The sequence below is a fragment of the Jaculus jaculus genome, chromosome 9 (genome assembly GCF_020740685.1).
Source record: "Jaculus jaculus isolate mJacJac1 chromosome 9, mJacJac1.mat.Y.cur, whole genome shotgun sequence".
NCBI lineage: Eukaryota > Metazoa > Chordata > Mammalia > Rodentia > Dipodidae > Jaculus > Jaculus jaculus.
In genome coordinates, this window is record NC_059110.1 from 36,373,349 (window position 1) to 36,399,690 (window position 26,342).

Below are 26,342 nucleotides of genomic sequence, written 5' to 3' on the forward strand. Positions count from 1 at the left end.
AAGGACCTGTGAAGAATAAAAATACCTCTTCACATCCATATTGGATATGACTTAAGGCAAGAGGCTGAAGTGACAAACTGTACCCACTTCAGAAGGAGAATGTGGGTGTACACTAGGTACTTGTTCCCAAAAGCTCACAAGTGGGCACCGTGCCCTGATGGGCCCTGCACACTGGGCTGCCATCACTGCTGAAAGAGCAGCCTGTCCTTGCGTGTTCATTTTCATCTTCTGCCATCTTTGTATTCATGGGCATCACTCCCCACGTTACAGCACAGCTTGCTGTTCCTGCCTTTGCTTCAGCGACCTGCAGTAAAACCATTAGAAATATATTTTAAGGCTTTTACATGGAACAGTAATTTATGCAAGGTGATTTTTTTTTTTTTAAATGATTTGGCCTCTAGCACGAAGCTTTCAGAGTTTCCTATGCCTCAGAGAGCAGCAGCTTGCTGGGGCCTTGCAAGGGAAGGGCTCTGAGTTTCAAGGGCATTCCTGGAGCTCTGGGTGTGTGTGTGCTAACGCTGTGTTGGCAACACCAGGCTACTATGACAATGTCACCTGGGCAACAGAGTTCACAGACAACCACTTGGTGGACTTGAAACCTGCTCTAAACAGCTATTCAATTCTGAACAAGACTGGAGAAAAATTCTTCACTCTGGTGAGCTGGTGGGATGAGGTTGGGAAGGGCTGAAGGTGGGGAAGACAGTAGGTGCCATGCACCTGCTCCATGTTATTCTCAGGGGAGTGGCTGGATTTATGTGGATCTCACTAGCTTAGGTCATAAATACGCCCAGCTAGGAACAATCTTAGAAGAGACTATGTCGTTCTCAAGGCCCTCATTATCCAACTAAGGGAATCCTGGTGGGCAGAAAGTGAAGACCTACCTGAGGCCAGACAGCCCTTGGTCAAACCAGACTAAAATCCAGACCACTGGCCCTCTAAATATTTTGGAAGTGGAGTTTTGCAACTGTATTATTTGGAAGAATAAAGGGCTGGATAATAACTAAATCAGGAGGGGGGGATAAGCAAAGTAGAAAGATCAAGGGAAGTTATGCATAATCTATCAATGTAAGCACTATTATTTATATTCATCATATATTTTGAGTTGTTTATGAATGAGCAAGCAAATTAACCTTCTATCTCTACCCACATCAAATTTCCTATTCTAGTCTAGTATCCTTGAATATTGATATGTTAATATGAGATATGAGTTTATTTTAATCATGCATAGAAACGTTTTGTGGTATGACAATTGTACCCCAAGTTCTAGCATGCTAGGTGACCACTAGGACACTGAATTACATCCCTATTGCTATCTCCCCACCACTCTATTGTTTTCTTTTAAATTTTAAGACAAAATCTCAATAAGCCCAGAGTAGCCTTCAACCTACTTACCCAAGTAGGGCTAAACTTTTGATCCTCCTGCCTCAGCCTGTCTGGTAGCTGGTAGTACAGGCCTGTGCCACCAGCCTGGCTAGTGGAAGCTCTTTGTAGCTTTAATAGGGATTTTCCACTGTCTTCTTCCTGTTTCCATTTTTATTTCATGTACTTACAAAAGTGAGTGTAGTGGTTTCAATCAGATGTTCTCGCAAACATGTGCTTAGAATACTTTATATTTATAGTTCCACAATGCTGGGAAGATCATCCAAACCAGACACAAATTATGGGAGGAATGGGATATATTTCAAGTTTACAGATCCATGGGAAGTTCCATGAAGAATGGCAGAAGAAGGGCTGGAGAGATGGCTTATTGGTTAAGGCACTTGCCTGTGAAGCCTAAGGACCCAGATTTGATTCCCCAGAACCCACGTAAACACATGGTGGCAAATGCATCTGGAGTTTCTTTGCAGTGGCTAAAGGCTCTGGTGCAACCATTCTCTATCATTCTGTCTCTCAAAAGAAGGAAAGAAGAAAAAATTTTCAAAGCCTGGTATGGTAGTTCATGCCTTTAATCCCAGCAGTTGTAAGGCAGAGATAGAAAGATTGTTATGAGTTTGAGGCCACTACATGGTCAGTTCCAGGTCAGCTTGGGGTACAGCAAGACATTACCTTGATGTTGCAGTCAAGTTTGCATTGCTGGCAAAAATCACCTGACCAAGAGCAGCTTTTGGGAAGAAGGGTTTATTTTGGCTTATAGACTCCAGGGGAAACTCTGTCATGGCAGGGGAAAATGATAGCATGAGCAGAGGGTGGACATCACCCCCTGGCCAACATAAGGTGGACAATAGCAACAGGAGAGTGTGCCCAACACTGGCAAGAGGAAACTGGCTATAATACCCATAAACCCGCCCCCAGCAATACAGTGTCTTCCAGAGGTATTAATTCCTAAATCTCTGATCATCTGCAAGCCTAGCATTCAGAAGACCTAGGTTTATAGGGGATACCTGAATCAAACAACCACACTTCAAAAAAACATTAAAAAAATTTAAAAACATTTCAAAATGTGCTTGGGAATATATGTTGTGTATATTTATATATCATATCTGAAGAAGCAGAGAAAGAAAAACCACCAGCAGCCAGCAAACAGCAAACAGGAACCTGCAGTAAGCAGCACCCAAGAGCTCAGATCTTTCTGCATCTTAGGGCTGGAATTTATATCTACCCCCAGGTATACCTTTGGGCTAGACCCCAGGATCCATCCCCAGTGACACCTCCTCTAGCCAGGTGGCTGGAGACCCAAATTACATGCTTAATAAAACACCTGTGTCTATGTGGGACATATATTCACAGTGGTGGCAGTTTCATAGGTGGAGCCTTGCTAGAGGAGGTATGTCAGTAGGGTGGGATTTGGGGGTGTAAGAGCCAGCTACTCCTTGCCTAGAACTCAGCTCACTCTCTTACTTCTTTCTTTTTTTTTTAATTTTTTAATTTTTTTTTTAATTTTATTAGAGAGAGACAGACACAGAGAGAAAGACAGATAAAGGGAGAGAGTGAGAGAGAGAATGGGCACGCCAGGGCTTCCAGCCTCTGCAAACGAACTCCAGACACGTGCGCCCCCTTGTGCATCTGGCTAACATGGGACCTGGGGAACCGAGCCTCGAACCGGTGTCCTTAGGCTTCACAGGCAAGCGCTTAACCGCTAAGCCATCGCCCCAGCCCTCTCTTACTTCTTTCTGCTAGCTACTGTGGCAAGTAGTGAAGGACAGCCTGAACTGTCATCTTTCCCTGCCATTATCAAGCTGTCCCTTGAAACTGTTAGCTAAAATAAACTCTTTACTTCCATCGTCTGCTTTTGGTTGGATGTTTTCACCCATCAAGCAGTAGCTACAACAGAAAATTGGTACCAGAAGAGATGGGGTTGTTATTGCTAGAAACCTGATTAGATGGCCCTTGATCTTTTAGAACTGATGTGTGGGAGGAATGTGGAAATATTTTGAAACTTTAGACCAAGGAACACCTTGCATTGCTGTAAGTAGAGCTTGATGGACTATTCTGGTGAGAGTTTGAAGACCTAAATATAGAAAGAACTTTGGACTGTGGAGGCTGGGCTTACAAGGGGAAGAAGAGCTTTGACCTGACTCTACTCAAGACAGTTTGTATGAAAGAGTGGCTTTGCTCTTCCTGTGTACTGAGAAATTAAACAAAGTTAAACTTAGAAGTAGTGAACTGGTGTGTCTGGTAAAACATAGAGCAGAAGGATATGAAAGATAAAAGTTAGCACAGAAAGAAAATTTGTGAGGCTGCAGACTCCAGCCAAGTTCAGCTATAATTGCTGGGTAGATTACCGCCATTGTCATTGGGCCAGCTGTTCTGCATTGGGACACTGGAATAGTGCTGATCCTTCTAAAAGATGGGGGCATGGGGCTGGAGAGATGGCTTAGCAGTTAGGCACTGGCCTGTGAAGCTTAAGGACCCCAGTTTGAGGCTTGACTCCCCAGGACCCACGTTAGCCAGATGCACAAGGGGTCGCATGCATCTGGAATTCGTTTGCAGAGGTTGGAGGCCCTGGCGCGCCCATTCTCTCTCTCTACCTGCCTCTTTCTCTGTGTCTGTTGCTCTCAAATAAATAAATAAAAATAACAAAAAAAAAAATTTTTAAAGATGGGGGCATGAAGGAAGAATGCTGAAAGTTCCTGCTTCTTCAATTGGCTTTATTCCTCCCTGGACTAACAATGTGGTGGCATAGCCTTCCTGGTACTGGTTTTTGAAGTATGACAAATGCAGAAATGAGTTATTGGGGTTGCAAAGTGGTTTTCTTGGAAATGGCCCTGAGGCTCCAGTAACAAGAAGGTAACTACAGTAGCCATGGTTTAATTAATTTGATAATTCTTGGTTTCAGGGACTTGCTTGGAACCTCCTCCACACCACACACATTCTTTATCTTATATAAATGTGTTTTCTGTGCCAAAGCTCTGTTTGTCCTGTCATTTTAACTCTCATGTATATGCTAATGGATCTGGAATTATCCTTCAATCAGTAACAATTTCATGAGCTTCTGATCTCAAAATGCCTAGAACATTTTCCCTCTGACTGTGCTCAGGGCTTACGTAAGGTTGTTACATTTCAGATTCAACAAGTCTGAGATCTCAGAGCCTTCATAGCTGGTGTTGCTGGCAGTAGGGGTGAAAAGTCTGAGGTAGAGTCTGGGATTTCAAAGCCTCAATAGCAGGTGCTGCTGGCTGACAGGGATGAAAGGAAGTTTCCCTGTGCCTTCTGAAGGTTCAGTATTTCAGTCACTTGAAATGAACAAACAGTTGATGGATTCACAGGAGAAAACTTTCTAGTGTTTTTACATGCATAGGGCATCATAGGAAAGCAAATGTTCAGTAGTCCAGTGCAAATTCCAGCCTTCTAAGAGCCCAGCATGGTGGTGCATACTTGTAATGCCAGTATCAGGAGGCTGAGGCAGAAAGATTGATGTGAGTTTGAGGTCAGCCTGGGCTATACAGCAAGACTTTGTCACAAAAATAAATAAGTAAATTACAAAAAAAAAACCCATATATATCCTCTTCCTAGGCTAGAAAGAAGTGGAGCTGTTATTATTTACTTCTTACTCTCCTTTTCCTCCCTTTCCCTTCTCTCCTCTCTTGTTTTCTTCCCTCCTCTCCCTTTCCCTCCCCTCATCTTTTTTAATTTAAAAAATTATTTATCTGCCAGCAGGGGGGAAGAGACATAGAGGGGGAAAGAGAGCAAGCAGTGTGAATGCCAGGGTCTCTTTCTACTGAGAAAACTCTAGATGCATGTATCACATTGTATATCTGGCTTTGTATGGGTCCTGGGGAATCCAACCTGGGCAGCAGGCTTTGTAGGCAAGCCCCTTTAACAGTGGAACCTTCTCCTCTTTATTTATTTGTTTAATTTTTGGTTTTTGAAGTGGGGTCTCACTGTAGCCCAGGCTGACCTGGAACTGACGATGTAGTCTCAGGGTGGCCTTGAACTCATAATGATCCTCCTACCTCTGCCTCCTGAGTGCTGGGATTAAAGGTGTGCATCACCATACCCAGCTTCATCTTTATATTTTTTCATAAACATTTTTATTCCTTTGTTCATTTGAGAGAGAGACAGAGAGAGGCAATCACAGGGTCAGGGGGAATAGGCACACCAGGGCTGTCTTTCTTCCACTGAAAACAAACGTCAGATGCATGAGCCACTATTTGAGTCTGGCTTTATGTGGGTATTAAGGAAGTGAACCCAGACCTTCAGGCTTTGCAACAAGTGCCTTTAACCACTGACCCATCTCCCCAACTCCTCATCTCTCTGCCTTTTTTATTTTTTTGAGAGTGACAGACAGATAGAGAGAGAGAGGGAGAGAATGGGTGCACCAGGGCTTCCATCCACTGCAAACGAACTCCAGACGCGTGCGTCCCCTTGAGCATCTGGCTAACATGGGTCCTGGGGAATCAAGCCTCGAACCAGGGTCCTTAGGCTTCACAGGCAAGTGCTTAACCGCTAAACTATCTCTCCAGCCCATCTCTCTGTCTATAAAAAATATTTTTATTTATTTGCAAGCAGAGAGAGATAGGTGAGAAATAGAGAAAATGGGCATGCCAGGTCCTCCAGCTGCTGCAAATGGACTTCAGAAGCATGTGCCATTTTGTGCATCTGGCTTTATGTGGATATTGGGGAATTGAGCTCTAGTCGTTAAGCTTTTCAGGCAATTCTTAATCACCAAGCCATCACCCAGCCCTTCATCTCTTTTTTAGAGATAGGTTCTCTCACATTGTAGCCCAGGCTGGCTTGATACTCATTATGTATACCTGACTGGCCTTGAATTCCTGGCAACCCCCTTGCCTCATCCTCCTGAATGCCAGGATTGCAGGTGTGAGCCACCATGCCTAGCTATCCATTCACGCACTCCTGTGTCTACCAATGGTCTCTGGATACAGATCTTAATCCTCTTTGCCATGTCTGACCCTCAGAGCATCTTGGCTCCAGAAGGTCTCAGTATATATATTTCTTAGTTATCTTTCTCAGGGCTTATTGGTTATGATATTGACTTGTTTAAAGGCTTTTATACCACCTGCATGCCAGGACTTTCCATATGACAAGCAAGGTCTGCAGAGTTTGGCTCTAGAATTTTCCCAACTTCCTCTCTGCCCTAAGGATTGCACCTCCCAGAACTTGAGTATCTTCTGGCATCACTCCCTTGCGATTCTCTCAGCCACTGTTTCTGCCTGTCTTTCTTTTATGCCTATCCTTGCCTGGAATATTGAATGTTACACTCTACTAGGCAGACTCCAGTTGGCCCTGGATGCACCTCCTTGTCACTCCTCAGTGAAGTCTTCATCACGCTTCCTCACTTGGGTGGGTAACTTCCCTGGCCTCTGTTCCACTACTTTGAACATTTTGTTGGAGTGCCGTATGTTTTGCTTGCTGAATTCTAGGCTTACTTTTTTTTGTTGTTGTTTTCTTTTATTTATTTTATTTATTAGGGAGACAGAGTAAGAGAGAATTAGTGCTGCAGGGTCTCTAGCCACTACAACCGAACTCCAGAGACATACAGCATCTTGTGCACATTCACCACCTTGGCCTCATGTCTCTCCTTGCGCACTTGGCTTATGTGGGTTCTGGAGAGCTGAACTTGTGTCCTTAGGCTTCACAGGCAAGTGCCTTAACCACTAAGCCATCTCTCCATCCCTTTAGGCCTACTTTTTGTGAAATATGTCTTCCTTTCATCATTAACATAGTGTGGAGTAAAGTAAGTTTTCAGAAAACATTGGCTCCGTACACCAGACAATTTGTAAGGAACTGCATTATGTTTCACATTAGTGTAGGAGGAGGAAATCCATTAGTTGCATACATGGGGTGATATGAGGTGAGCCTGCCTACTGCCTCATTCAGTCCATGCCCACTTTGTCAATATGGAAGCCACTGTGGTCACTGAGTGCTTGATATGTGTTGTTCTAAATTGACTTGTCAGAAATGTGTGACATGCTAATAGAATTATCATGACCTAGAATGAAATAAAGGATTTTACTAATATGGTGACTACATGGTGCAGTGGTGATGATATTGGGTTCAACATTAATTTGATCTGATATTTAAAAGTATCTTTTAATGGCGCAACTAGGAATTTTTAAATGATGTTGGTACTCACCATTTATTCCTATTAGCTAGCACCATTCTAAAATAACTTTTTTTTTTCATTAATTCAAATCAACTCATGGGGGGGGGAATTGCTCAGTGGTTAAAGGTACTTGCTTGCAAAGCCTGCCAGCCCTGGTTAACTTCTCAAACCACCTACATGACTTAGACCCAAAAAGTGGTGCAAGTGTCTGGTGTTCATTTGTAGGAGCAAGAGGCTCTGGCATGCACACACACACAGAGAGATAATTAATAATTCCATAAAAAAACCCAGATCAACTCTGAAAGGTTTCCCTCAACTCCTCAGTTGTAATTTCTAAGATTCTAGGAAATATTTATTACTCATCCACATTTTCCCTCTTAGGAGTTATTGATTTAATAATAAATTTATATGAAATTGATGTGAACTGCTAATCGAACCTAGTCCTTCAAGTTGGTCTTTGATGTGATTTTTATTCCATTAGATGGTACTTGTGAATATGAAACTATATTTTTTTTAACCATGACCTAGGGAATGACAACGGGGAATGAAACAGAGTATAGTGATGCATACTTCAATCCCAGAATTTAGGCTGAGGCAGGGGGATATGGAGTTTGAAGCCAGTGTGGTTGTATAGCAAGACCCTATCTAAAAAAGGGGGTGGGGGAGAGAGAGGTAGACATGTATTGGGAGAAATTTTAGTATAGCACATTGTACACCATGCCATCTTGAGTACTTTCTGCTTCCAGTTTTTCAGTGTTTAAAATTTAAGGGTTCTGTTACTATGCAGTCTCAAGCTGGCCTTGAACTCACAGAAATCCTTGTACCTCTGCCTTTGGCTTGCTGGGTGATTAAAGGTGTGTGCCACCAAACCCAGTGAGTTCTATTACTTCAAAAGTGTTTTGTTTTTTCAAATTTTAAAATGTCAGTGCCTAAAGCAGTTTCTTAAAATTGGTGTTGATATTATTGTTTATTTTAATTTCCCTAGTTATGGATTCTTTTTTCAATACATCCTTAAGCACAACTCTAAATAACTGCTCAAAACAATACTATTGTCATTGAGGAGGTGCTAAGAATCCAGAAAGGCCCTTCCCTTTCACTTTAGCTTCTTTGAAAAATATAACACTAAGGCAAAGCGACAAGTGGGAGTAAGGCTTTATGGGGAAAGCCAGTGTTAACAGATTATAGAGTTATATCACTTTTACAGTAGGGAGAGAGTTGAGGCATTGTCCTTCCTTCTGCAGGATGAATGTGTCTGTCATGCTCGCTCAATGAACAGTACAGCTGGAAACAGGCCAGGTCCTTTTGTCTCCCAGGAGAATCTTCTTTCCCAAACTATTCTTAGATAATAACATAAGAAATAGCTAAGAAAGATGAGGACACTTCAGGTGTAAGAACCTCCTGGAGATAAGATGTGGGTGCACATGCTGTGATTCATGGAGCAGTAGCCTCAAGTGAGGATAAGGTGAATGCAGAAGACCTAGCTAATAAATTCCTCTTCGCTCCTGTACACTCTGTTGCTTACTGCAATGCACTGATTAGGGTTTAAAATGGCCCAGTGAATTATGCAAAAGCTGTCTGCAAAGGGGCTGTCTTGCAGCCTAATGCAGCACAGATGGAACCATCCTCTTTTAATCATTGGTCTCACAATACTTGGGAGCTTTTTGAGGAATAAGCACTCCGAAGTGGAAGTGAATGGCCTTCAATAGTAAATGAATTCCTTCTGCAGAGGAACTGAGATGTATTTGTGATGCAGATGGCTGCCCCATGTTTGAATGTGCGTCCTTATCATTTAAGATGCATACTTAGAAGCAAAATGTGTCTTGAAATACTTGGGTTTTAGATGGTTTCACTACAGAAATTACTTCTGCTAGCCTGGCGCAACATGTACTCTTATTATTATTATTTTCAAAAATGGTAACAATGAGTGTTTAAATGCCAATTCACTCCAATCAAGAAAAAGATGCAAATTACCTCTCTCTCTGATGCTTAGTTACTACTGAAGAGATGGAATTAGTTAGCATGCCCTTACTTTTATTAGCATAATATTAATGCAAATGATCAGCAAAGGCGTTTTGAAAAAGAACGAGCCACAGAAAGCAATTAATAACAGTGTTCATTTCCTTGGTGAGGAAGAAAAAACATTTATGATTATATCTTTAGCCTTGTTGTACATGCCAAAGCCTTCCTACCTGGACATAGATAGATACCTGTTTCTAAAATCACTGTGAGATTTCAGCTGTTACTTACTGAGCAAGATCTGATGAAGGCTCAAAGAAAACATTTTGGACCAAAAGTGAGCTGCTGTTACCTGTCCATGCATTCTTATGTGGCTGCTCATAATGATGCATGCTATACCCTAGTGCCTGGGAGGATGCACTGGATGGATGGAAAATTCAAGGCCATGGCTGAAGAGATGGCTAAGTGGTTAATGGCCCATGCTTGGAAGTCTTGATGGCCCAAGTTTAATTCCCCAGTATCCCCAGTATATAAAGCCAGATGCACAAACTCATACATGTGTCTAGTGTTTGTTTGTAGGGACAAGAGGTCCTGGTGTGACACACACACACACACACTCTACAAATAAGTAAATAAATAATAAATTTAAACGTTCAAGGCCAGTCTGGGCTTCCTCAGAGTACCATGTCTCAGGCTGGGCATGGTGGCACATACCTTTAATCCCAGCACTCAGGAAGCAGAGTTAGGAGGGTTGCCATGAGTTCGAGGCCACCCTGAGGCTACATAGTAAATTCCAGGTCAGCCTGGGCTGGAGTGAAACCCTACCTCAAAAAACAAACAACAAAAAAAGAATATTATGTCTCAAAACAACAAAACTCAAAATTGTCATATGGGTTGAATTTTGGAGACACTTCCTTTTAATGTAAAGGAGTAATATTCATTGGCCAAGTCAAGGTGCAATAAAGGTCTGAGTTAACCTTATTCCCAACAAAGGGGTTAATATGAAGAGGACACTGATTGTTTAATTGCTCAGAGGAAATGTCCTTAAAAGGAAGTAAAGTTGAATTAAACAACAGGAAGATGTTGGCTGTGGGGAGAGCTTTATAAAATTAGAACAAGGTATAGAAAGAGATTGGAATTTCCCTTGTTACCTCCTCTCACTGTGCTACATCCCCCGCCACCAACACTTTCTGGCATCTTGTCCTTGCCTGTGTTTAGCTGGCAGTGAGCCTTGTAACACTTGGTGTCTTCCCATATCCAACACAAAGCCCTGCCGCCCTGTACACACCCGTAATTCTACAAGTCAGACTCAGACCAGAGGTCAAACCCAGCGCCTCTTTGGACTTCATGGACATCAGCATGCATCATAACTTTGCAATTAATGAGGAATCAAGATTTGTTGAATGGATATCTTCTGAATCATAACTTAGTCTGTTATTAACAAGATCCACAATTCTGCAGAAAACCCCACTGTCCTTTGTCATATTTGTAATTTGAAATGGAAATGTGCGGGATGAGGTATAGCTCAGAAGTAGAGCATGTGATTAGCACTGCATAAGCCTAGATTCAATCTCCAAAACATAAACACACATATTCAGGACACACACACACACACACACACACACACACACACACACACAGTAAATTAATTTCACTTTAAACCATTATTGCAGTGTGTGTGTATGTGCATGCATGTGTTGGTCAGAGGATAACCTTGGACATTGTCCTTACCCAAGCCACCTTTTTTTGAAGCAAGGTCTCTCTTTGACCTGATGCTTGTCTAATTAGTCTAGACTGGCTAGCCAGTAGGCCCCAGGTATCTGCCTGTCTCTACTTCACCAGCACTGGGTTTACAAGCATATGCACCAACATGTCTTTCTGTTTTGTTTTTTAAATGTGTGTTCTTAGGGATTGAACTCAAGTCTTTATGCTTGCAAGTCAAGTACTTTATGAGCTGAGATATAGCCACAGCTCAAGTGAAATTATTTTTAAAGATAAAACTTAAATGCAGAATGAATATCTATAAAGAAGGAAAATTGGGCTGGAGAGATGGCTTAGTAGTGATTAAGGTACTTGCCTGAAAAGCCTAAGGACCAGGTTCTGTTCTGCAGTACCTACGTAAGCCAGGTATACAAAGTAGCACATGCTTCTGGAGCTCATTTGCAGTGGTAACAGGCCCTGGCATGCCCTTTCTTTCTGTCTCTCTCTTCTGTGTATCTCTCTCTGCTTGTAAATAAGTAAATATTAAAAACTCAAAAAAAAATAAAAAAGGAACATTGAGGTTGGGAAGATGGCTCATCAGTTAAAAGTGTTTGCTTATAAGCCTGATGGCCAGAGTTCAACTCCCTAGCACCCACATAAAGCCAGACATAGTGATGAATGTGTCGGAGATCTCAGTGCACCTACATCAGTGGGAGGTGGAACCAGGAGAACACTGAAGCTCGGGGGTCAGCTAGACTGGCTTTCATGCAGCAGCACAATGAGGGAGAGCTGGAAAAAGAAGGTGGAAGTAGAGGACAAACGTTGTCCTCTGGCCTCCACACATATGCATACATGCACACACACATGCACAATAAATGATAAGCAAAGGGAGGAAGATCAATAGATACATGCTGGCATGGTTGTTTAGTGAAACTTTTTATTGCCAAACAACTGGACTAAGAAATTAACTTTCCAATATTCAACTCATTTGCCGAACTATGTTCAGTGGCTCACAAAATTTGTCTTATAAAGCTGTGTATTTTACTTTATAGAATTGACTTCAGTAAAAACAAAAGTCACTGATGAGGGAAGAATCCTTAACAGTTGGCCTTAAAATACTTGAATTTAAAAGGAGGGTGTGTGTTTCTAGTCTTGTCTCTTTACTTTAGTGTATCAGACAACTTAGATCTTTCTGTAGATAGATACTGGCAAGACAGCAAAGGAAGTTCTGTCTTTGATGCATTATCTATATCGGCTTCCATGTCTATGTAACCCATTGCACAAATACTGACTATGCCCTGGAGGCTGTCCCATGCTCCTTAGCCTTTCATCATCTTCTAGAACTTACTTTGAATGTTCTGGTCTCTAGGGGCTCTGCTGACTATTCAAGAGCACAGTGATCCATCTCTTCTGAAGTGATGGCTTTTTGAAAAAACAGGTCTTTCTTTTGTCTCTCTTGGTGAAGAGGGAACATAGGACATGGGTCCCCCACTTGTGTGAGCAGTGACGCTGAAGAGCTTTGGCTGGTGCTGAATTTGTACCTCAGGTAATTATGCTTAGCAGTTAGCGTTTTGCACAGAGTGACAATCAGCTCACGCTGGATCTTTACAGGGACTTAGAAAAAGGGAATACAGGCCTAGAGCTTTGGCCAAAGCAGATGAGAGCAAGAGGGATGAAAAAGGAAGAGTAGTGATGGAGGCCCTTCCATAGCACAGTGATGTTTGCCTGGGATCTTTGGACTGTAACTTAGCCTTGGGCATGGCTAGGAAGGGAATTCTTAGAGGAATGAATTATTTTTGACCTTACCTCTTTTCATATTCTGACATAGAATAGCATTTTGAAAAAAAAGATGTTGTATTGCCTCTGGATAAGTAGAAATTTTGCTGCCATGTGTAACAAGAACAGGCTAGCATAGACCTGAGGAGGAGTCTGAGTCTTAGGAAGGTTAGGCGTTTCCTAAGAGGACCAGGGCAGGAGTGTGCCAGGGAACCTTCCTGAACCTGGTCAGAAGGTTACTTCTTCTAGAATGTGTGTCTGGGTGCAGAGCCTTCTGCATGGAGAAGTATACTACACTAGAACAGGACTTCTTAAACTTTTCCATTCATGATCTTTTTCTCGAAAAAATGTTTTGTGAGTATATGATACTGGTATATAAATCAAATATAGAATGACAGTGAGTTATAACAAACTTTATTTTACAACAAGTCTTAGTTATATAGGTAATTTCCCTATACATTAAAAATGAAAACAAATTGACATACTAATGAGATGATTCTTCAATTTTAAATAAAGAATTGAATATTAGCTGAACACTAGGCACTGTAATATCTAGAGCATCTTCAGTGTTTTACAGAGTTGATTGCTACTTTGATTTCGTCATCATCAATGTGAGAACACTGTGTCACAAAAAGACACAACAGAAAATGGCAAAAGTTTGTTTAGGGCCATTTCAGAACTTATTGGAAATTCTATCACAATTTCAACCCAGAATTCATTTGATTTTTTTTAATGTGTGTGTATACAGGTGCATGTGTATGTATGCAGGCATGTATACATGCATTGTTCATTAGGAACACCATTTACATTGTTTATACAGGGTCTCTCATTGTCTTGGAGTTCACCAATTAGCTTAGTTTGACAACCAAGTTCTAGGGATCTTGTTGTTTGTACTCTCTCAGATCTCAAAATGTTTTCATGCCTAGCATTTTAAAAATTATTATTATTTTAATTAAAATTTTTTAAAATTATTTATTTATTTATTTGAGAGCGACAGACACAGAGAGAAAGACAGATAGAGGGAGAGAGAGGGAATGGGCGCACCAGGGCTTCCAGCCTCTGCAAACGAACTCCAGACGCGTGCGCCCCCTTGTGCATCTGGCTAACGTGGGACCTGGGGAAACGAGCCTTGAACCGGGGTCCTTAGGCTTCACAGGCAAGCGCTTAACTGCTAAGCCATCTCTCCAGCCCTAAAAGATTTATTTAATTTATGAGAGAGAGAGAGAGAATAGGCACTCCAAGGCCTTCAGCCACTGTAAACAAACTCCAGATGCATGCACCAGCCACTTTGTGCATCTAGTTTATGTGGATCCTGGGGAGTTGAACCTGGGTCCTTTTTTTCCCAGGCAAATGCCTTAACTACTAAGCCATCTCTCCAGCCTGTGCCCAGCATTTTTTATGGGGACTAGCGATGAAACTCAGGTTCTCATGCTTGTTAGGTAAGTATTTGACTGATAATCTCCCCAGCCCCTGATTTAATTATTGTTTTTTTATAAGTACTTTTTGTTCATTTTTATTTATTTATTTGAGAGTGACAGGCAGAGAGAGGGAGAGAATGGGCGCACCAGAGCTTCCAGCCACTGCAAATGAACTCCAAATGTGTGCACCCCCTGTGCATCTGGCTAACATGGGTCCTGTGGAATCGAGCCTCAAACCAGGGTCCTTAGGCTTCACACGCAAGTGCTTAACCACTAAGCCATCTCTCCAGCCCTTAATTATTTTTAATATTTTATTTTATTTTATTTATTTGACAAAGAAAGAGGGGGAGGGAAGGAGGGAGGAAGAGGGAGAGAATGGATGCGCCAGGGCCTCCAGCCACTGCAAATGAACTCCAGACACATGTGCCACCTTGTGCACCTGGCTTATGTGGGTCCTGGGGAATCAAACTTGGGTCCTTTGGCTTTAAGGCAAACACCTTAACTGCTAAGCCATCTTACCAGCCCTAATTATTTTTTTTAAATGATGATTAAGTCAGCAACTGAGACAGCAACTTTTAAAACCCAGCATTCTAACACAATAGAACCCAGAGATATACTAATTTGATACCTACATGCTGAGGAATGATGGTAGGAAAAGATTAAACATCTGTTTTCTATAATTAAACTGTTGCTTATATCAAAGCAACACTCTGTATGTACAGTGACAACACTGTTGTTCATAACATAGAGCAGCCTCAAATCTGAGCTGAGCCGTGGCAGGCAACCTTGGCTGGCTTTGCACGGCAGCGTGCTCGGGGCCAGGTGTGCATGTCATGTGCTCAGAACCAAGACTTCAGAGAAGTCACATAATGCAACATGGTCGAGGGCTGCCAGGAATACCTCAGGTTCATTGCATGCTTGAGTTGTGCATTAAGCTTGGGTTGCCACATGCCTAGAAAGTATTTGTTTGCAACTTTTTCTCAAACTGGTCCAGTGTTTTAGCAGCTGTGCAAAGATGATGGGAACATTCCCAGGAAAAGCATATATTATTTTAGAAATAGTTTTTCCCTCTGCATTCTGCATTTCTCTCTCTCACCCCTTGTGGGTTTAGGTCTCACTGCTCTGAGAGAAGATTCTGTTGTTGTCCTTCACAGAAAGCTCCTTGGCTTTTGCTGAAAATAATTGTTTTTATTTTCCTGACCTTTAAACATTTTTTTTTTTTTTTTGTCTTTTAGCTACTAACACGCCTATACTTTTCACCTCCTTTAAGTTGTATTTTACAACTGGAAATTGCTTTTAGTTTCCTGTGTTTTATATTTCATAGATCTTTTGGGTTGCTTGTTCTCACATCTGTCTTTTGATATATCAGCAACAGTTCTAAAACATGGCAGTTGAAGAACTGTCTGCAGGACCGAAAGCTAGGAGGACTTTATATATATAATTTTTTTTTTTTTCACTGAGCCTAACTTGGCTAGAGAAAAGAGGGTCCCATGAGGAAGCAAGACAGCCTTGGGATAGAAAGATAGATCATAAAAAGCACTGGTTGCTTATAAGATTGTCTGGGGTTGTAAGCAAGATGTGCTGGCACTTGGGGGTCCTGATGAACTTGAGTTAAAGTTTCAATGCAGACTCAGGAAGGTGAAATGCTTGCTTATTTTCAACTGTAGCTATTCATTGTTTATCTTCCCCACGTTTCCTCCCTTTTGTCTTAACTACTATGATTAAATTTAGGACTTCTCAAGAAATTTTTTTCCACATCAATCTCAATTAAGGAGGAAATATTGCCTTCTAGTATTGACATAATCTATTTTGTGACTGACTGCTGGGGACTTTTAATAGGAAGCAAAGATGAATTGCTTGTAATGTGCATACTTTTGATTAGCTGTATGTTATGTCTCCACTCCCTCTACTCTCCCAGGAGGGCTGACTGTGAGCACCTGGCTTATGAAAATACTTCTTGACATTCTGTTCTTGTCAGTGGCACATTATGGTATTTGAAGGTCATTTGGAGCTATCAATAAAATTATACTTGGCAGACTACTAAACACAGCTTTCTTTTTCCCTATCTAGGCATTTACTACTCTACTGCTGCTGAATTGTTCCACTGTAACTATTCACCAATATTACTCGTTGTATTTTTTAATTGTATAACACAAATGCAAATGTTCTTTTGCTTTTATTTTGTTCTATTTTATTTTTTTGAGGTAGGGTCTCTCTCTCTAGCCTGGACTTACCTAGACTGATCACAGTGATCCTACTACCTCTACCTCCTGGGTGCTGGGATTAAAGGCATGAACCACCATGCCTGGCCACTTTCAACAGTTAAACATGATTGTCTGCCTGGGAGAAAGTTAGTTTCATACTCTTGTAACCTCACTGAGCTATAATATGACCTCTGCTTTATTGGAATAAGTAATCCTGAAAAACGGAGACAAGAGTGCTTGCAGTACCCGTCTAGAATACCCTTATGTCTAGTTGTACCTATAACCCCAGCTCTGTGAAGCTGAGGCAGGAGGAGCATGTGCTCCACATTAGTCTAGGTTACAAACAAAACTATGTTTGGTTAAAAAAAAAAAAGGGCAATATATCCTGGGTGTCTGCTGAGGGCCTTCTGTCCCATAGACAGTGCCTCCTCCCTGTGCCTTCGAGGACTGGAAAAGGCCCAGCAACCTTCCTAGACTAGTTCCTTCTAAGGCCCCTCTTTCCCTATATCTACTTTGAGAGTCAGGATGCCAGTAGATGGATTTGAGGGAGACACAAGCATTCGGACAGTGTCAAGGCTACTCGATACATAGGAAATCTCAAACAATTGACCTAAATCGAGGAAATTGTTTGAGCAGGGGATGACTTGAGGACGAGTGGGTTGCACTGGCAGTTATCAGCTAGAGAAGTGAAATTCTTACTGAGGAAGGAACAGGGAGCTACCGCGGGGCCTAACGTTTGTTAGGACCCTACCACTACGTACCTGGAAGCTCATGCTGGGGAGCTGTCAGGCCGCTAGTTCAGCGAGGAGCTGGAAAACTCTTCCTACAGCTGATGCTGGTGTCGTACATCCTGTATCTCATGCTTGAAGTAAGAGAATTTGGTGGCAGGGACATCTCTGATCAGGTCCTCAACTCTGAGTAAGACATTGGATAAATAGTGATTTGTGTTAGATGCTGAGGAGCCAGACTAGAACACTGGCATATTTAGTAAACTGTAAGCCAGAGCTTGTTTGTGACTTAATGTTGGTTACAGTCGGACGTGAAATCACCTCATCCTTGGGCATGGTTCCAGGCCCTTGAGGAAGCTGACTTACAGATGAAGCTTCCAGAAACAGTCACAAAGGCATTAAGCAATTCTGTTATTGTTGATAGCATTTCTCTCCCGGAACTGCCTTCTCTGCTGCCTACTCTTCATGTCTCTGGTATCTTTGTAGACTTGTGCAATTGTACACACACACATACACACACACACACACACACACACACACACACACACACACACACTTTGAATCTTTAATTCCAACACATGGGAGGCAGAGGTAGGAGGATTGCCATGAGTTTAAGGCTACCCTGAGACTGCATAATGAATCCCAGGTCAGCCTGGGCTAGAGCAAAAAGAAAAACTTTGAAAATTAAATAAGGTTTGTTCTTTCCAAAAGCAGACTGTGTTCAATAATTGATCATTGAATAGTTCACAGGCAACTGTAATGGCAAGTGATTTGCCTGAATCCAGCAATACCAAGATGAAGCAAGAAAGTAGTCTTGCTCTAAGGAACACAGTTTCATGGGGGAGACACAGGCATGTCCATCAAAGCATAGGATGTGGTCAGGGCTGTTGGATGCCTATGGCAGTGAAGTTTCCAACTCCGCAGAGGAAGGTACCCAGCTATGAAGTTGAGGAATGACAGCTGGAGAACAGATAAAACTGGAGAGACTGTGCTCAGAATGCAAAGTACCTGCTGATGTTTGTTTTTCAGGTGGCCACACAGCTGGCCAGATCAAGAAGGGGAAGGAGTCATGCATGGAGAAAGGACAACAGGTCTATGGTCAGGTGGATGTGAGAAGTGGGGACTGCTAATGAATGGAGCGCATATGCAAACTCATTTGGATATGCTGTGAAGAACTATCTCAAGGCCCTGGCATTTTATGTCAGAGTCCTACCACAGATACTTATTCTTGTCTTAAAGATGGGTTCAACACTAAGAACCCATCTTGGCTAGTTGGGTCTCTAAGTGAGGAGGAAAAACTATCTCCCAAGAGTTTGGAGGAACTAAGGAATAAAGTGGACCCACTTACCCAGACCCTGTGCTCTAAAACAAGAAAGACTGATATCTGATGTGCAGTGAATGCTTCCCCTGGGCCTGTAACTTAAAAGAGAGAGACATTTTCCATTTTGTCTTAAGTCTGTCTTTTCCCATCCTTTCTCTTTATGCCTTCTCTTTCTTCTTTTCAAACAGATCTCATTGTAATTACTGCCTGTATATTCATTTGTGTGTGTTAGTATGTATATGGATGTGTTTGCATGCTAATGGGGGTGTGGACCTATGTGTGTGGCAGAGGAAAACTGCAGGTATTGGTCAAAGAAAACAGAAAAATATATTCATTAATTTAGTCATATTTTTGGTACCAGCTCTGACCTTTGTCAGTAATTTTTTTCTCCCTGGTTTTGCATTGAAGATAAATATGTAAATAGATAGCAACCTCTTCATTTGCTTGCTGTTTTGCTATGTCAAGTATCCATTCAAGCCAGGTGTGGTGGAACACACCTGTTTTCCCAGTACTCAGAAGGCAAAGGGAGGATGATTCTGCGTTCTAGGACAGACTGGGCTATAGCAAGACTCTGTACTCCCTCTCAAAAAAGGCCATTTACTTTTTATTGCTATATGTCATAATTGTGTGGATACTTGGAAATCTACAAAGCACTATGTAAAATATTAAGCATCATTCTTTTTTCTTTTTGCAAATTATTTATGAGAGAAAAGCAGACAGACAGACAGACAGACAGACAGACAGATAGATAGATAGATAGATAGATAGATAGGCATGCCATGACCTCCAGCCACTGAAAATGAACTTCAGACACATGTGCCACCTTGTGCATCTGGCTTTATGGTACTGGGGGCTCAAACACTGGTTGTTAGGCTTTGCAGGCAAGCACCTTTAACCACTGTGCCGTCTCTCCAGCCCAGGTCTCCTGTTTTTTAGCAAGCACCTTTAACCACTGAACTGTCTCCTCAGCCCTCAAGTGCCTTATTTTTAAATGAAAATCTGAAACAAGTCAGTTTTATTTTCCCCCAAATGAAAATATAAGAATCACAAAGGAAGAGAGTTTACAAGTAACTTGGTAAGTCCTTACACTACAGCAATTGGGTGGGATACAGGAGAGAGAAGGAATCCTTCCCCTCTGAGGTCTGTGGGCATGGGAAGGGCTGTAGTGGGGGTTATTTTCTAACCCACTTCTCTCCGCCTTCAGCCTCCTCAGTGTTGTTTCCTCCTGGATGTCAGAGCCACTTCTATAAGAACAGCTGTCAGCTAAACAATAGTAGTCATTCACTTCCAGGGGAAAGAAAATGACTCTGGTCATTCATGGGCTTGCAGCTCCTCACCATCATTCCACAGCAGAGAGTATTTTGAAGGACAGGACCCCTACACAGTATTGATAGCGCTTCCATCCATCGTGGTAGTGATTACTTTAATATATCACTGTGCAATAAAAGAGAAAATGCCACATTAGAAGCATACTTTTTATTTTCCACATGGTGCTAATGTAGATAAAGGAGAGTAAATTTTGAAGATATAAATTCCAAAGCACTGACAAAACAACCTTCTCTTTTTAATGGCTTATGTTTGAAGTCATGCTCTGTAGTGACACCAATTATGTTTTAGAGCAAGCACTACAAAAGGCTTTTTCCATGCAATATGGTATCTGGGAGACTGACTGATGACACAGGTGTGTGAAAAGAATCAGCTAAGGGCATGAAAAAACAGTGGGAGGGGATTTATTGGAATACACTGCAAGTGTTGTACACCTGAGAAGGTGTAAGAATTCTGATAACAGTTAAGGGCGAAGTTACTGGAGCTTTTTTATGGGTGTGTCAATGTGTAGGGTCTATATTTGGATAGATAAGTGGACATCTCACTCTTTTGTGAAATAATGCAAATCACAGCGCAAGTTGCCTTCCTTGGGTGCCATGGGGCTTTTGAAGTTAGGCTTCAGATGTCGGTATAGGACACCATGTGTCGTTGTGTCCTGGTTATTTATGTGTAAAGGCTTAGCTCTAGATTTTGGCCTTTTGTCTCTACCCCTTACCCTTGTCATTGACAAGTGCTGGAGGTTTGTGTTTAGGAGCTGCTTTGGAGCTGAGTGGCTGTGTTGAAGGAGCCCTGGTTGGTGATCTGTCATGGGGTCTTAGGACCATAAGGCATGAAAGCTAGACTTGTGCCCCATCTAGTAAATGAGAGGTTCTCGGTAGTGGGAGACAGGCTCTGGTGTGGATGGTAATGGTTGCTGTCCTCGAGACAATACCATCTGGAAATCAATTGTTTGTAATCTGGAAGATACCAATCATATCCAAAAAGTTAAGAGAGTATACATGCGCGTGCGCACACACACACACACACACACACACCATATGTATGTATGCATATTGCATGTGTGTGTGTGTGTGTGTGTGTGTGTGTTGAGAGAAGAGAAACAGACACACAGAGGGAATTTTACCAGTGTGCTGAGCAGACCCAAGACTGAGAGTAACCAGAAAAGCCAGCCCCTTGTGGCCCTCCCTAAGAGCCATCTCTCAGAAGCTCTCTGACTTAAATTAGATGTCTGTTCACTTAGCCTTTAGATGCACCACTGCATACTGTCCCTGATTGATTGGAAAAGTTGCAGCATTCTTCTCCCAGGGACAGACAGGGGAGGGGAGGTTGGTGGTGGAGAGACTGAGGATTCAGTGCCAGGTTGTCCAGGCAGGGGCTTGCATTCATCCAAAGGAAGAATTCCCAACTGGGGTTGGGTTTAAGGACAGGCTTCCTTAGAGGAGGACCTTGCAAGGCTCAAACTACATTCCTCACACAATTGTCTTGCAATGGGCTATAAAAGCCTGGCTATAAGGAACCTCGGAATCCTTTCCTAAATTACAACAACGGACTCTAATTGGATTGGAGAGATGGCTTAGCGGTTAAGGCACTTGCCTGCAAAGCCAAAGGACCCAGGTTTGATTCACCAGGACCCACATAAGCCAGATAGATGCACAAGGTGGCGCATGTGTCTGGAAATCATTTGCAGCAGCTGAAGGCTCTGGCATGCCTATTCTTTCTCTTTTGCTTCTCTCTCAGCAGGACCCTCTGAACTGAGAAGTCTGAGAAGATTTTAAGTGTTTTGGGGAAATGCTGGAGCAGCGAATTTCACTGTGGTCCCAGACCTGTGGGGTCTTAGAACCCTTTTGGGGGTCTTGAGATCAAACTATTTTCATAGTAACACTCCGCTATTACAAGCTTTCTTGGTTCTCCGTCTCTTATGAGAACACAGTGCATGCCAAATGTAAAATAATGCTACTCAGCTCATAGTTTTTGTTGGTTGTTTAGTTTTTATTTTGTTTGGCTGGAGATGGCTTGTTTATTCCACAAATATTATTATTCATTAAATGAAGAGTACTTATTTTTTTCATTTTTAACATCTAAAGTTGTAAATATGAATACATACAATCTACATGAATGAGAGCTCTTAGAATACTTGAACAATGTTAACTATAAAGGGGTCCTGGGACCAAAAAGTTTAACTGTCCTATAGGAAAAATGATGCCTTTGAACCTTACAAAATAGGAAAGGTGACTTTATTAAAACAGGGACTAGGGACAAAGATAAGGTGCTAGAACACCTGCCTAGCAGGCCCTGGACCCTGGGTTATGACTGTAGCATTGTAGCGTTGCATGAACCAGGCATGATGGTATGTGCCTGTAATCCTAGCACTCCTAGCACTAGAGGTAGAGGCAGGAGAATCAGGAGTTCCAGATCATCCTTGGTTACATAGTGAGTTCAAGGCCAGCCTGGGCTATACGAAAAACCCTGTCTTTAAAAAAAAAGACTTAAAAAATTAGGTGTTAGTGGGCTGCTGCTTGTGTGAGTGGTGACCATCTGTCTCTTTAGCAAACATGAAGCCCTGGTTTCACATTTTTCTGCACAAACATCAGAACTAGGATCAACAAGTTATATGTAGTTATCATTTCATGGGTTAGCAATGATACTGTTGGCTATGAGCATTTCTTGGCTAAGTATGAGATACTCCTGTAAGAATTAATACTCCTCCCCTCCCTTCCCCTCTCATCTTAACTTCCTTTTCTCTCTTCTCCCCTCCTTCCCTTCTTACCTCCCTCCTTCCCTTCTTACCTCCCTCCTTCCCTTCTTACCTCCCTCCTCCCCTCCCTCCTCTCCCGCCCTTCCTTCCTCCCTCCTCTCTCGCCCTTCCTTCCTCCCTCCTCTCTTGCCCTTCCCTTCCCTTCTCATCCCGTCACGGCCCTTCCCCCAGCTCTTCCTCCTTCCCTTCCCCAGTCTTCCCTTCCTCCTTCCCTTCCCCAGTCTTCCCTTCCTCCTTCCCTTCCCCCTTCCCTTCCCTCCACTTGTTTTTATTAATTTTAGGGGTTGAGAACTGAACACAAGGCCTCTTTCTTAGTACTTCTTCTCCCACCGGGTGATTCCCCTGACCCCCAAAGTCTACTTTTAATCTTCCCATTTTGTGGAAAGGAAATGAGGAGTGAATAAGGTGTGTCTTACAGAAGGTCAGGAAGAGAGTGAGGGGAGGTAGAATGAGTTGATGTTCAGAACTCTGAGGTGTGTATGTATCCATTTCTTCACTGACTACATTGTTCCCAGGATAATGATCCCTGTAGCTAGCTTTCCAACCATAATATAAGTGGCACCCTGCTTCCTGGTAAGGGGAAAATTGTCAGACACACACACACACACATATCCTGAAGCATATCAATACCTTTGAAATTCATTGATCAGATGGAAAAATCTAACACAGAACAATGAGGTATGTCTTGGGAAAATACAAGACAAAGCTCCAACTATATTTATAGACAAAAGATAGAAGGCCTGTGAGCAAGAAGTAAGAGGAATCATTTTCTGTTTTTGTTTTCATTTTTGTTTCTTTCAAGTTAGGAGTTTGCTCTAGCCAGGGATGACCTGGAATTCACTAGGTAGCCTCAGAGTAGCCTTGAACTCACAACAATCCTCCTGCCTCTGCCTCCTGAGTTCTGGGATTAAAAGCGTATGTCACATGCCCACGGAAAGAGGAATCTTTGAGGGAAGCCCCTAAGATTCTGTAAGTTTCAATGGCCTTAAAAAACTGCAAAGAACCAATGTTGTGTGCTGGAAAGAGCAAGGCAGGCAACTTCTTTCAGAGGAGCAGGCCCAGTTGAGTCACTTGGTTGTAGGAGGAAAGGAATGTGGGTTTTCTCAAGTGTGGTCATGGTACAGTCATCACATAGGATTCTTCAGGGGAACAGAAGGAAGAACTTGAGACAGTTGTGAGCCAGCAGGTCAGGTAGGGGAATGGGTAGTTACTGTGGTGTAAAGTACAGTCCTTTGATTTTTGGCACCTGAGCTGGTCTGGATCTTTTGGAAATGTTTCTGCTCTGCCCTTCATTACACATAGCACATGTCTCTTAATGGTTCTGAACTCAATTTCCAGAGTGAGCATTGGTATCCAATATCATCCTAACAACAGAAAAACAGGAATTATTTACCAGTATTTACCAGTACAGTGTTAAGAAGGTTCCAGGCTTTTATCTGTTGCCTAGCTGAAGAACAAAAGTAGTAGAATATATTCTAAGATGAAAAGAAGTGATACAGCATGTTAATTGATGTCAAAAGGAAGAATGTTTGCTTCTATTCTGAGGAAAAGATGAAAAATACATGAAACATTAACCAAGAAGGGAGGGTTATGACTATGTTTGTCCCCTCTTTATTCATTTGTCATCCTTAATATTTAAAATAGAAAATGTTTTTTTTTTTTTCCAGTATTTACCATTGAGCCAAAAGGAAAAAAAAATCCATGACTCAGTATTTTCAGGTTATCCTAAACAAATTGAACTTCCAAAGCTTATTAAAGTCAAAATATTGAGTAACTTTATTAGTGCTAAGCTGCAAGGTTTTTGCTTTGTGCATATCTTGAAAGCAGGCCTTGACAGAGAAGGTATATTTATGCAACAATGTTGTTACTCAATGCCTGGTATTTTTTTTGCACATGCTATCTTAATGGAAAGTTACTGGAAAACCCTTGCCAGAATAAGCACATTCCTTTAGGACTGAAAGGCTTAATGTACTTCCATTCAGCTGGACCTTTTTTGTTGTGAACAGATAAGCCAAATTATTTGGTACTAGTCATTATACTTCACACAATTCATAGACATGATTGTGGTCTCCCTTCCGGCTTTACAGAGGCTGGAGGTGAAAAAAAAAAAAAAAAAAAACTCCAAGAAAATGGGAGACAATTTTACACTATAATGAAAGACAAAACAAAAACAAAGATCAGGCATCTATTAGATCAGGCTAACAATAAAAAAATTTTAAAAAATAAAGAATCTGGCAGATCTTCTGGAAATTACCTTGAGCTATCTGGGTAAGGCAGGTAAGGCCCATGAAACATATAAATTAAGCTGCTGATGCTGGATTTTGTTTTTAAGACATTTGTGAGAGGGTTAGTTTTTCACTCACAATTGCAAATCAGGATTTTCCTATCCCTACAATGAAATCCTACAATCCAAAGCCTATAATAAAGATTCCTGCTATACAGAAACTAATGAGACCAGAGAAGGAGACCTGGAGTTACTATGTTATGTAAACAGGATGAGGGCTCTTTAGAGGGAGGCAAACAATGCACAATGGAGCTGGAGGAAAGAAACTCACAAACACGTCTAGGTGGCCTCTTGCCCTCTTGTAGGCTCTGGCTCAGTCATTCACCTATCACCACTACAAGATTACTGCCAGGAAGAGCTTGTTTTTGTAGTTTAAAAAAAAATTTTTTTTTTAATCTAAGGTCTCACTTTTTAAATTTTTTAAAGATATATTTATTTATTTATTTATTTATTAGAGACAGAGAGAGATGAAGAGAGAGAGAATGGGCGTGCCAGGGCCCCCAGCCACTGCGAAGGAACTCCAGACACATGTGCTACCATGTGCATCTGGCTTACATGGGACCTGGAGAATAGCACCTGAGTCCTTAGGCTTCACAAGCATGAGCCTTAACTGCTAATCCATCTCTCCAGCCCCTAAGGTCTCACTTTTTAAACCACCATGGTCTCAAATTTTCAGTCTGCCCATCTTCATCCTTCTGAATGCTGAGTGTACTACCACACCTTAATCCAGAAAGAGATTTTAGTGATAATTTCTTCATTTGTGCAAGCAGTATTAGAAAAGTACTTGAGATCCAGAAAATCATCTTTAAGAGAATAAAATCTGCCTGTTAGCATATTGTACCTAACTACTCAGTTATATTACATTTATTCTCATTTAAATGCTTTGACTTTTTCTAACAAACCAGTTGGAGTTAAACTTCTAGATAGATGGATTTGCCCAGAGTTTAGTGACCTCTCATGTAGTTTTAAGATCCTACTATTTCTTTCACTTTTTTTAAAAAATTAAAAACTTACTTTGTGGACTGGAGAGATGGCTTAGTGGTTAAGGCATTTTCCTGCAAAGCCAGAGGACCCCAGTTCAATTCCCCAGGACCCACGTAAGCCAGATGCACTAGGGGGCACATGCGTCTGGAGTTTGATTGCAGTGGTTAGAGAACCTGGCATGCCCATTCTCTCTCTCTCTCAAATAAATTTTAAAAAAAATTAAAAAACTATTTTTTTTTAAAAAAAGAACATACTTTGTATCGATATATCATGTGTTGATACCATCTTTTCCCTCCTCCATGCCCACCATTCCACACCGGGGAGGGGGTGCTCTCCTCAGTGGGGTTGCTGGTATTCCCCACAGGGTTGTGAGCTATGCATTGTG

General features: G+C 41.9%; 1 protein-coding gene across 2 annotated transcripts in view; it reads left to right on the forward strand.

Annotated features, from left to right (window-relative positions):
- Arhgap18 (Rho GTPase activating protein 18) overlaps positions 1–26,342 on the forward strand; it is a 163,100-nt gene that overhangs the window by 64,066 nt on the left and 72,692 nt on the right. Inside the window, exon 1 of one of the 2 annotated variants that reach the window (XM_045159220.1) lies at positions 534–655. The exons of the other annotated variant lie outside the window; for it this stretch is intronic. The gene's annotated coding sequence lies outside the window, so the exon portion shown is untranslated. Of the gene's footprint in view, positions 1–533; positions 656–26,342 lie in introns of those variants that run through there. 2 annotated transcript variants of the gene reach the window in all.